The following is a 9,976-nucleotide window of genomic DNA, read 5'->3' on the forward strand; positions in this document are numbered from 1 at the left end:
ATCTGCTCCTGGTCCTTGGACAACTTCCAAGAAAGTAAACCATTGTAGCCAGTGGGCATAAAGATGGTGCCTGTTTCTGCTACCCTGGGCTGAAAGCTCCTGATCCCTTTGCTCACATAGCACATGACATGAAACAGGACATGGGGGAAAAACAGCATACAGTTGATTGTTAGGAACTCTATCTTTTTCTTCATTTTTATTTTTAGCAGGCACTATTCACAAGCTTGAAGTGTGGGAGGTCAGAGATATTCAGTGCTTCCCCGTTTTGCCCAACAGCGCAGCAAGAACTATAAAATAAACACTGAAACCAGAAACTGCTTTTCAAAAAGTAATTTGTGGCCATTATTTGTTACATTTATTTTGAAAATATAATTATTCATTACAATTTGAAAAAAGCAACTGCGTGTTTAACCCATTGTGCCATGTGTGAAGATTGACTGGAAAATAAAATCATTACATCAATAAAAATGATATTGTTCTCACTCACATAATTTATGAGGTGTGATTTCATTGTGCCCTTGCTACATCCATTGTTACCTGTCCAAGGTTGGTTGTAACATCAGTGATGGCTGGTGACTCCGATGCCAGTTGGGACAATGAATCAACTCCCAGGTTTCAGTTTCAACTTTAAAGGACTTAACTAGCATGGTGCCAAACCTATGGTGGGGATAGGGCACAGCAACTTGGAGAGATCTTTTCAAACTAAAGTCCCATCCCACTGTTAGCCCCACCAGCTGCCATTGTTTGTAACTTGCCATTTTTAAACATGAATCCAGGAAGCCTGTCCATCTTGATGACTAGGCTGAGGCATCTAAAGTTGGCTGTGTTACTCCCAAGACTGAACCTGACTGTGTATGGCTCTTCTTCAAATTCTGGGATTGCTTTTCTTCCACTATTGTGCAAGTAAAGAAAATATAATCAAAGCAATATATAACATTTTGGGACTATCTAGGAACATATCACCCATGAATACAGGGGCTGTGTTGTATTATTTAAAGTTGACAACATTGATGTAAAACATTAATGTAAAATCATTTGAAATCATATTTAAATATAAGATTAAAGTCTGGGACACCATATTAAAATACTCTGCACAATTGATGAAAAATCAAAGGCTTTTGAAAATTAAAAAGGTCTTTGCTTGTTGAAAAGACAGCAGGGGAAAGAGAAGCTGAACCTCCTGTGGGAGCAAGCCCCATTGCCTGGTAGCAGCCACTGAGAAGACCATCTCCACCATCGTAATTAAATGCAACTGTGATGGTGGTGGATCTGAGAAAAAACTCAAGGTAAAATTTGATCTATTGTTCTTGAGAGCTGACTGCAAGAATGTCTGTCTAATAGTGTTCTGTTTTGCTGTTTTAATTGGTTTGTTTTGAATGTTTTTAAGTTTATATAGATTATTTTGTTTTATTTTAACAATAACTTTATATGATTGCATTTTTGTAAAGACTTTTAATTGTACTTCTATTAAGGTTTGTTAGCTTCTTGTGTCCCAATATTGGGGAAAAGGTGGGATAAAAATAAACAATCAAGCAAACAAACAAGTAAAGGACCAAATGTCCTTTGGAATAATTTTTTCCTGCATCAGGGGACAACTTGCAGCTTTATACAGTGTATGCCTGCCCTAGACACTGCTGCTTTTCCTTTCTTCCTTTCTTTCTTTCTTTCTTTCTTTCTTTCTTTCTTTCTTTCTTTCTTTCTTTCTTTCTTTCTTTCTTTCTTTCGAGAAGCAGTGTAATGTAGTGGACTACAACTCTGGAGATGATGGTTCAAATACATACTTAGCCATGGAAATCTTGGATATGTTACATTTTTTCAGCTTCAGAGAAAGGCAAGGACAACTCCCCTTTGAACAAACTGTGTCAAGATAACCTCATGATAGATCACCATTCATTGGAAATGGTTTCAAAGCACAAAGCAACATGCATTCTCTCTCTCTCTCTCTCTCTCTCTCTCTCTCTCTCTCTCTCTCTCTCTCTCTCTCTCTCTCTCTCTCTCTCTCTCTCTCTCTCTCTCTCTCTCTCTCTCTCTCTCTCTCTTGCAATTTCAATCCATTGGTTTATGTCCTAATCTCTGAAGCAGCAGAAATCACCCTGATTCAACTTCTACATGACATTCCTTCAAATATATTGCTCTCAACCTTCTCTTCTCAAAGTTAAACATACCCAGCTGCTCAAGCCATTCTTCATGGGACTGGGTTACTAGACTTTTCACTACCCACTTGGTCACCCTCTTTGGAACATGTTCCAACTTGTCACTATCCTTCTTGAACTGTGGTGCTCAGAAGTGGACATCATAGTGATGTCTTACCAAAGCAGGAGAAAGCAGAATAGTATTTCAGGTCAAATGCATGCTTCTTCCCTTGCATAAGACCTGTTTTCCAAGGCACCTGTTTGCAATCTTTACTTTGGACAAACAGATGAGTTTTGTCCTATTGGAATGACGTCAAAGCCTGCAATCTCCTGTCTGTATATCATTTCAACACCAGCAGCGCTAAGGTTTCCTGGTGAGATTGCAGCTGCTGGCACTGAGTGATAGAAATCCTATAATGGTAGTTCGATCCAGGGGATGCGGTTAATAAGTTACCAAAATGGCAGCATGTACAGTTCAGATGGGTTTCCTAAAGGGATACTCATCAGTTTGCACTGCTAGATCTCCCCACAGTTTGGCAGCAGAGGTCAAAGAACCCAAAGAAAATTGGAATCAGAGTTGAGTTACCACTGTTAGGACTGCCAACAAGCCTGTGAACTTGTTCTTGAGGAACTGTCCAAACAAATAGACCTAACTGTTCCCTGAAACCATCGCAAGGACTGTCAGAATGTAATTTGATAGTCTGCAAATTCCTCCAGTCTTTCATCTTAACTGTAAAATACATCTTTATTAAGATTTCTAAATGTTTGAGATTTTCCAGTCACTATTTCAGGAAAGATCCTGCAGAGGAATGAAGGCATGATAGGAAAAAGGTTAATTATTTGGGTTGTTGTGTGTCTTTCGGGCTGTGTGGCCATGTTCCAGAAGCTCCTGGAACATGGCCACACAGCCCGAAAGACACACAACAACCCTGTGATCCTGGCCATGAAAGCCTTCGACAACAGGTTAATTATTTCTTTTTTAAAATAAACCTATGGGATTTATAGGAAATATTAGAAAACATTCTTTCCACTCTCTTCTTCTCTTGTCCTCTTTTTAATCCACCTGTTAATTTATGAAGAGGATACATTTGATTATTTTGTTACATCAGAAAAAATGGGGCTTTGTAGGTTATATAATGGGTTCCTAATTATGCTACTTTGTTTTTATTTCAAATGTTAAATCAAAGTGATATGGCTACTCACAAATTTGGAACATCTAATTTCTAGACTGAAAACAATCCTGCAAGAAATTGAAAATATCTAATTAGCTTTACAATAAATAGGTAAAGAGAGAAGGAACAAAATTAATTTGGGAATACCACTTAATGTAAATGTCAAACGAGGGGATGAAATAAATATGTAAAGAGATAACCTGGTGCTCTCTGTCTTGGCACAGATCAGAAACAATGGAACAAGGTCATTTCCTATGTATTTCCTATGTCACACTGTGAAAGCTGGATTACATCTTTTCCTTTGTTAAGGATAAATGTTAGAGATAGTGAAATGCCACAGATACATTAATTTGGTGGTATTGTATGGTACAGAAGTGTTTCAGGAAGCCAAAGGGATACGAAAGCAATAAATAAATCAAATTAAGTATAAATATGTTTACTGATTTTATATTTGGATAGTAAAATGGGCTTGCAACTTAAAATTGTCTGAATTTTCATGGCTTCCTGACTAGAAGTTGCTTTTGTGTTGAAAGTGATGGATAGTGTCAGATGGTGTTTTCTGTGTCAGTGGGACAGTCCTCTTCTGGGCATGGTTCTGCAATTTGTGGTGGCTTCTCAACTCCTGCGTGAAATCTAGATCCACTACAATATGGCTTCAGGTCTGGCAATGGAACAGAGATAGTTTTGATTGCCTTGGTGGATCACCTACATGGGGAACTGGATAGGAGGAACATGTCTCTGTTGGTTTTGCTAGACATGACAGCAGTTTTTGATACTATCAATCATGGTATTCTTCTGAGTCTCCTCTCTAGGATGGGGCTTGAGGGCACTGTTATGAATACTTTCTGGTCTTTCTTGGAGGGGTGAACTTAGAAGGAGGATTCAGTGCTGTTGGACTCCAGTTTGAACCCATGGCCACCTGCAGTCCCCCATGTTATTTAACATCTAAATGAAACTACTGAAGAAGTTCTCCTGAGTTTGGAGGTTGGATGTCACCAGTATGATGATGACACCTTCCTCTAGTTCTCCTTTTCCCTATGTTAAACTAGTGTCTGTCATCAGTCATGTATTGAATGAAGGCAAACAAACTGAAACTTAATCCAGACAAGACAGAGGTGCTCCTGGTCAGTTGAAAGGCATATCAAGGACTAGAGTTTCAGTATGTCTTGGATGAGGTTACACTTCCCTTGAAATGCCAGGTTCACAACTTGGGTGTGCTCCTGGACTCAGAGCTGGGCCTGGGTGCCAAGGTGTCTGCTATGGCCAAGAGTACATTTGCAAAGCTAAAACTAGTGCACCAATTGCACCCATTTCTTGAGAAGCCAGACCTGGCTCTTGATGCACATACCTTAATTACATACTCTTTGGATTACTCTAATACACTCTGTGCCTTTGGAAACTGTTTGCAAATTTCAGTGGTGCAAAATGCTGCAGCCAGGCTGTTGATTGGGGCAGGTTAAGGAGATCATGTGACCTTCACGTTGAATCAGCTGCCAATCCATTTCTGGACAGAATTCAAAGTGCTGGTGATGACCTTTAACGTCTTGCATGGCTTGGGTGCAGACTATTTGAAAAATTGTATCTTTCTGTATGAACACACCTAAGCTCAAAGATCTACAGAGGAAGCTCCCCCTGCCCCTCCCAGTTCCATCACTGCCATAGACAAGTTTGTAGAGGACACTGGAGAAAGCCTTCCATTATGCCGCTCCCAGGAAGCAGGCCTTCCTTCTACATGAGTAAAGTTGAATCCCTCCCTTCTGCCTTTCTGCTAACAAGTAAAGGCATTTTTTTTTTATTAAAGTGACCTTTGGGTTTTAATAAAACATGGCAGACTGAACTTTAGATGCAGGAGATTCTTTCTATTTCATTATGTTACATACGTGTTTTGAAAAACTGATTTTTACCTGCATTTTAACCAATGTTTTTAAAACAGAAATATAATTTAATGTTTTACATTTTGTACTTCAAAGCATTGTGTTTTACAGGTTGCATGCTACCTTGGGTTCCATGTCAGGAGAAAGGTGGGATATTAAACAAGAAAACAAAGAACATTAAACTACAGAACAAATCTACAGTGACATGGAAACAACCACAGTCACTGGTATGGAAAAAGTGGGGAAAATACCATATTAATTCATGTTAAGATCATAGAATTGAAAGGCAGCCCAAGGGTCATATATCCAACACTAAGGCCCTGCTGATTTATGGCAGTCAAAGGCCTCTGAAAAATCTGGGATGAAGGAATTTTCAAGGAACTATATTTCACTGTCAAACATTTCTTACCAGCAGCAAGAGATATTTTCAAATAGTTTGTCAGTCAAATGGATCAGGCTCATCTGGAGCAGCAGAAAAGAAGCTTGCTCAGATGATAGGACTGTACTATCCTGTTGTCCCTTAAGACCATGGAATTTTAGATTTGATAGAATTTACACAACACTTGTGAGCAGCAAGAAATAATGAAGCACGGGATAGTATTTTATGATTGCGGCTTTCCTTTTATTGAGAAGATAAATTATAACAGCTCTTCAAGTCTCACTCTAATCTTTCCTTGTAATTTATGAAAACTATCTGTGTTGTATTGGTCAGTAAATCCTTGACAGTATTTTTTGTGGGTTCATCTTTAAATCACAGCTGAGATCCTGTTTTTTTCTATACAAAGTTAATGTATAATTATTTTTGCTTTCATAATTTTTTATAGAAAAAAAGCATCTGGGAAAGCTGCTGAACTGTCAAGACTTGGGATGGGTAAGGGACATTTTCAGATATTCAAATAAAGGTCAAGCACAGAGCTTTCCAAACATTTCATGTTGGTGACACATTTTTTTAGAAATGCATCATTTTGCAACACAGTAATTTAGTTTTACTAGCAAACCAGAGGTTAAAAAAACATCATAAGAGATACAAACACATGCATGCATTGTAATAATGAAATGTAAGGTAAAGGTAAAGGTTTTCCCCTGACATTAGGTCTAGTCGTGTCCGACTTTGAGGGTTGGTGCTCATCTCCATTTCTAAGCTGAAGAGGCAGCATTGTCCATAGATGCCTCCAAGGTCATGTGGCCAGCATGACTGCATGGAGCTTCATTACCTTCCCACCTAAGTGGTACCTATTGATCTACTCACATTTGCATGTTTTCAGACTGTTAAGTTGGCAGAAGCTGGGGCTAACAGCAGGAGCTCATCCCTCTCCCCGGATTCAAACTGCCGACTTTTGGTCAGCAAGTTCAGCAGCTCAGCCGTTTGACTTGCTGCACCATCAGGGGGCACAATCTATCTTATGAAAACCTTTCATTTATATATATATTTAAAATATATGATTTATTGCTTATGTCACATACACTCATTATATTCATGTGACACACACACTGCAGCCAACACACTGATGTGTCATGACACACTGTTTTGAAAACTCTAGTCTAACAGGTGAGATGATGACTTCAGGTCATGCCTGTCCATAGAATTGCTAAGAACAAGAAAGGCGGAAAAGTCTGATCTCTTCTTCATAAAAATACAGAATACAATCACTCAGAAATGGTGGAAAATTACAAAACTAGGCAGTTTTTATATTAACAAAGTCGAGGACAGTTTTAGATTAGTTCAGAAGAAGTTTGCCATTTCCTTCCTCTGGAGTTGAGAGTTGTCCCGGATCACCAAGTGGGTTTTAAGGCTGAGTGGGTTTACAAAGTCTGGTCTCCAGCAGAGGCGGTCCAACCATAAGGCGAAATAGGCATTTGCCTGTGGTGCCATCGTCCCGGGGGCACCATTGTCCTGGGAGGAGGGCACCACTCTCCACCTCCTTCTCTTTTGGGCCTTCCAGCGACCGCGCTGGGCCTTCCGGCCGGCGCAGACCCACCTTCGCACCACGCAAGCCCACCTTTGGGGCCTTCAGAGATTGTGAAGTCTGTAGGAACTTGGAAGCTAGGTATGTGGGGTTTATATATCTGTAGAAGGTCCAGGGTGGGAGAAAGAACTTTTATTTGAAGCAGGTGTGAATGTTGTAATTAATCACCTTGATTAGCATTTAATGGCCCTGTGGCTTGAAGGCCTGGCTTCTTCTTGCCTGGGAGAATCTTTTTTTGGGAGGAGTTAGCTGTCCCTGATTGTTTACTGTCTGGATTTCTTCTGTTTTCAGAGTGTTGTTCTTTATTTATTGTCCTGATTTTAGAGGTTTTTTTTTAATACTGAGGGCTATCTGGGTTATCTAAGTCCACACTGCCCTATATCCCTGTTCAATGTTTAGTGCTAAATTTGCAAATATAGTAATTCCTACATAACATTACCATGTATTGAACTGCTTTTTCTATTGATTTGTTGTAAAACATGATGTTTTGGTGCTTAATTTTTAAAATAATAATGTAATTTGATGTTTTATAGGCTTTTCCTTTATACTTCCTTATTATCCAACATTTTCGCTTATCCAACGCTTTTATTTTTCAGTGATTGGTTTGGGGGGGGCACCAAAATTCTGTTCGCCTACACTTGAAAAATACCTAGGGCCGGCTCTGGTCTCTAGTGCCATAGTCCAACATTCAAATCACTACGTGACACTGGTTCTCACGACAGCAAGAATTTTCAACAAAAATGCCTCAATATGTTTTGATCCTGTCTTTTTGGCTCCACCCTCCACGTGAATGTGAATACAGCCTCCCAAAGCTTCTCTGAAACTCAGTTCAGTTCTCAGCCTGAATGATTCTGCAATGTCCCAGCAACAAGAGTCAATGAGCCAGTTTCAATCAATGTGAAGAGATCCTATGGCAGACAAACCATCCCTTTGGGAGGCTGGCTGAGAGAACTATGGGTAGCTAGAGTGGGGAATCATGCGGAGAGATGACTGGCAGGGTATTCAAAAAGACTGGGTCCCTTGAGCTCCTAGGAGCCTCTTACTGGCGCACAAATAGTTTTTTTCGACTATGCTCCTGCAGTCTGGCACTGAGTTTCGGAAGTACAGCTCTACAGGCCTTGACTGTCTTGTCCAGGATCCAGGACCACTTCATCCTGGGTGTATCTTTTCCAGGAATGAAATACTATACAATGTTTTTGTTGTTGCTTAATGCTGAAGCTGTTCCAGCACAGCCTCACCGCTCTTCCCAGCCTATCTGTATTTCTCATTTTTTTCTCAAGAGGATGAGAGAAGAATATAACATTTTCTGCACATCTGCCTGCTTTATTACACACAGAGTCACTTGTGGGGCTCCACATACAAGAGGCACCTGTTCCACATGCAACTGTCAATATTTTACAGAGGAAAACATGGCCATTGACAGGGACTCTAGAACTGTTTGTAAGATGAGGGGGAAGCTCAATTTTCGCAGACAAATCCTCCTTGCTGTTGCCTTTGGGAGCAGATAGCTTTTCCCATCCATGGTACCACCAAAATATGCTCAAATATGAAAGCTCTTATGTGCACAGTATCTCCTTAAAGGCATCTTCCATTTGTTCAGTATTGCTAACTTTCAAATTACCCTGCATGGGATGGATTGCAGTCAACCTTTGTTATTCTTGGGAGGACTCAATTATTAATATTAACCTTAATATTTCTAATCATTTAATATAGCTTTAATAGATGTTTCCCAAGAAGGCTCAAATACAAGTCTTAGTGATCCAATTTTTCCATATCAATTTAGTCCCCTTAGCTTATGGGGTGGTAGAGCCCTCTCTCTCCCAACCCATTCTATAGTGTATATTGGAGTAAATGCCTGTTAGCTAGCCAAGCTGCACTCGCAGCATATCTAAGTAGACGCCAAGGTGCCAACTGTCCCATTTGATATTCCTTAACTGTTTTGCACCAAAACTCCAATCTTTAAAAGCAGACTAAAGACAGTTTTAAAATGAAAACAAGCAAATATATAACAGTATTAATTGCAGGTGAGTCCAGCTGACTTGCATTGGAAGGAAAGTCCACAGTCAAGATGCTGCTGTTGCTGCTGCTGCAAAGAAAAGCAGGAATGTAATTGTGGCTTGTCTGATTCGTGTACATAAAAATGAGAAAGCATATAATTTCCCGTATGATGGGATATGACTTCTCATCTTTGTTTGAACAATTTTTGCATAAATAGTGCAATTAACCAAATAGCTACACCCAACTTACAGTGCTTATTGTCTGGACTTTAAAAATGTAGGAAGCAGCAGATGAATAGTCAATCTTTTATATTTTTTCCATCAATCAACCAGTCTTTTTGTGTATACTTTGTGTGTGTTTTGCATCAAAAAGGAAAAAAAACACAAATAAAAACCCCCTACATCAATAGGAAAACCTATAAAATTCATAGGATCACCATAAACCAACAAACAAAGGCACATATCTTAACAGATTAGAAAGATGGATTGAAACTAACAAAATGAAGTTCAACAGGAACAAATACAAGATACTCCACTTAGGTAGAAAAAAAATGAAATGCAAAGATACAGAATGGGGGATGCCTGGCTCGACAGCAGTATGTGTGAAAAAGATCTTGGAGTCCTTGTGGACAACAAGTTAAACATGAGCCAACAATGTGATGCAGCAGCAAAAAAAGCCAATGGGATTTTGGCCTGCATAAATAGGAGTATAGTGCCTAGATCCAGGGAAGTCATGCTCCCTCTCTATTCTGCCTTGATTAGCCCACACCTGGAATACTGTGTCCCATTCTGGGCACCGCAATTGAAGGGAGATGTTGACAAGCTGGAAAGTGT

General features: G+C 39.6%; 1 long non-coding RNA gene across 1 annotated transcript; it reads left to right on the forward strand.

The window, feature by feature from the left end:
• The first annotated feature begins 573 nt into the window (after positions 1-573).
• On the forward strand, positions 574-6,279 carry LOC134297183 (uncharacterized). Its single transcript, XR_010003943.1, has 3 exons — positions 574-1,286; positions 5,290-5,405; positions 6,003-6,279. It is a non-coding gene; the product is annotated as an uncharacterized LOC134297183 (long non-coding RNA).
• The last annotated feature ends 3,697 nt before the right edge of the window (positions 6,280-9,976 follow it).

Source organism: Anolis carolinensis, chromosome 2 (assembly GCF_035594765.1).
Source record: "Anolis carolinensis isolate JA03-04 chromosome 2, rAnoCar3.1.pri, whole genome shotgun sequence".
Taxonomy (NCBI): Eukaryota; Metazoa; Chordata; class Lepidosauria; order Squamata; family Dactyloidae; genus Anolis; species Anolis carolinensis.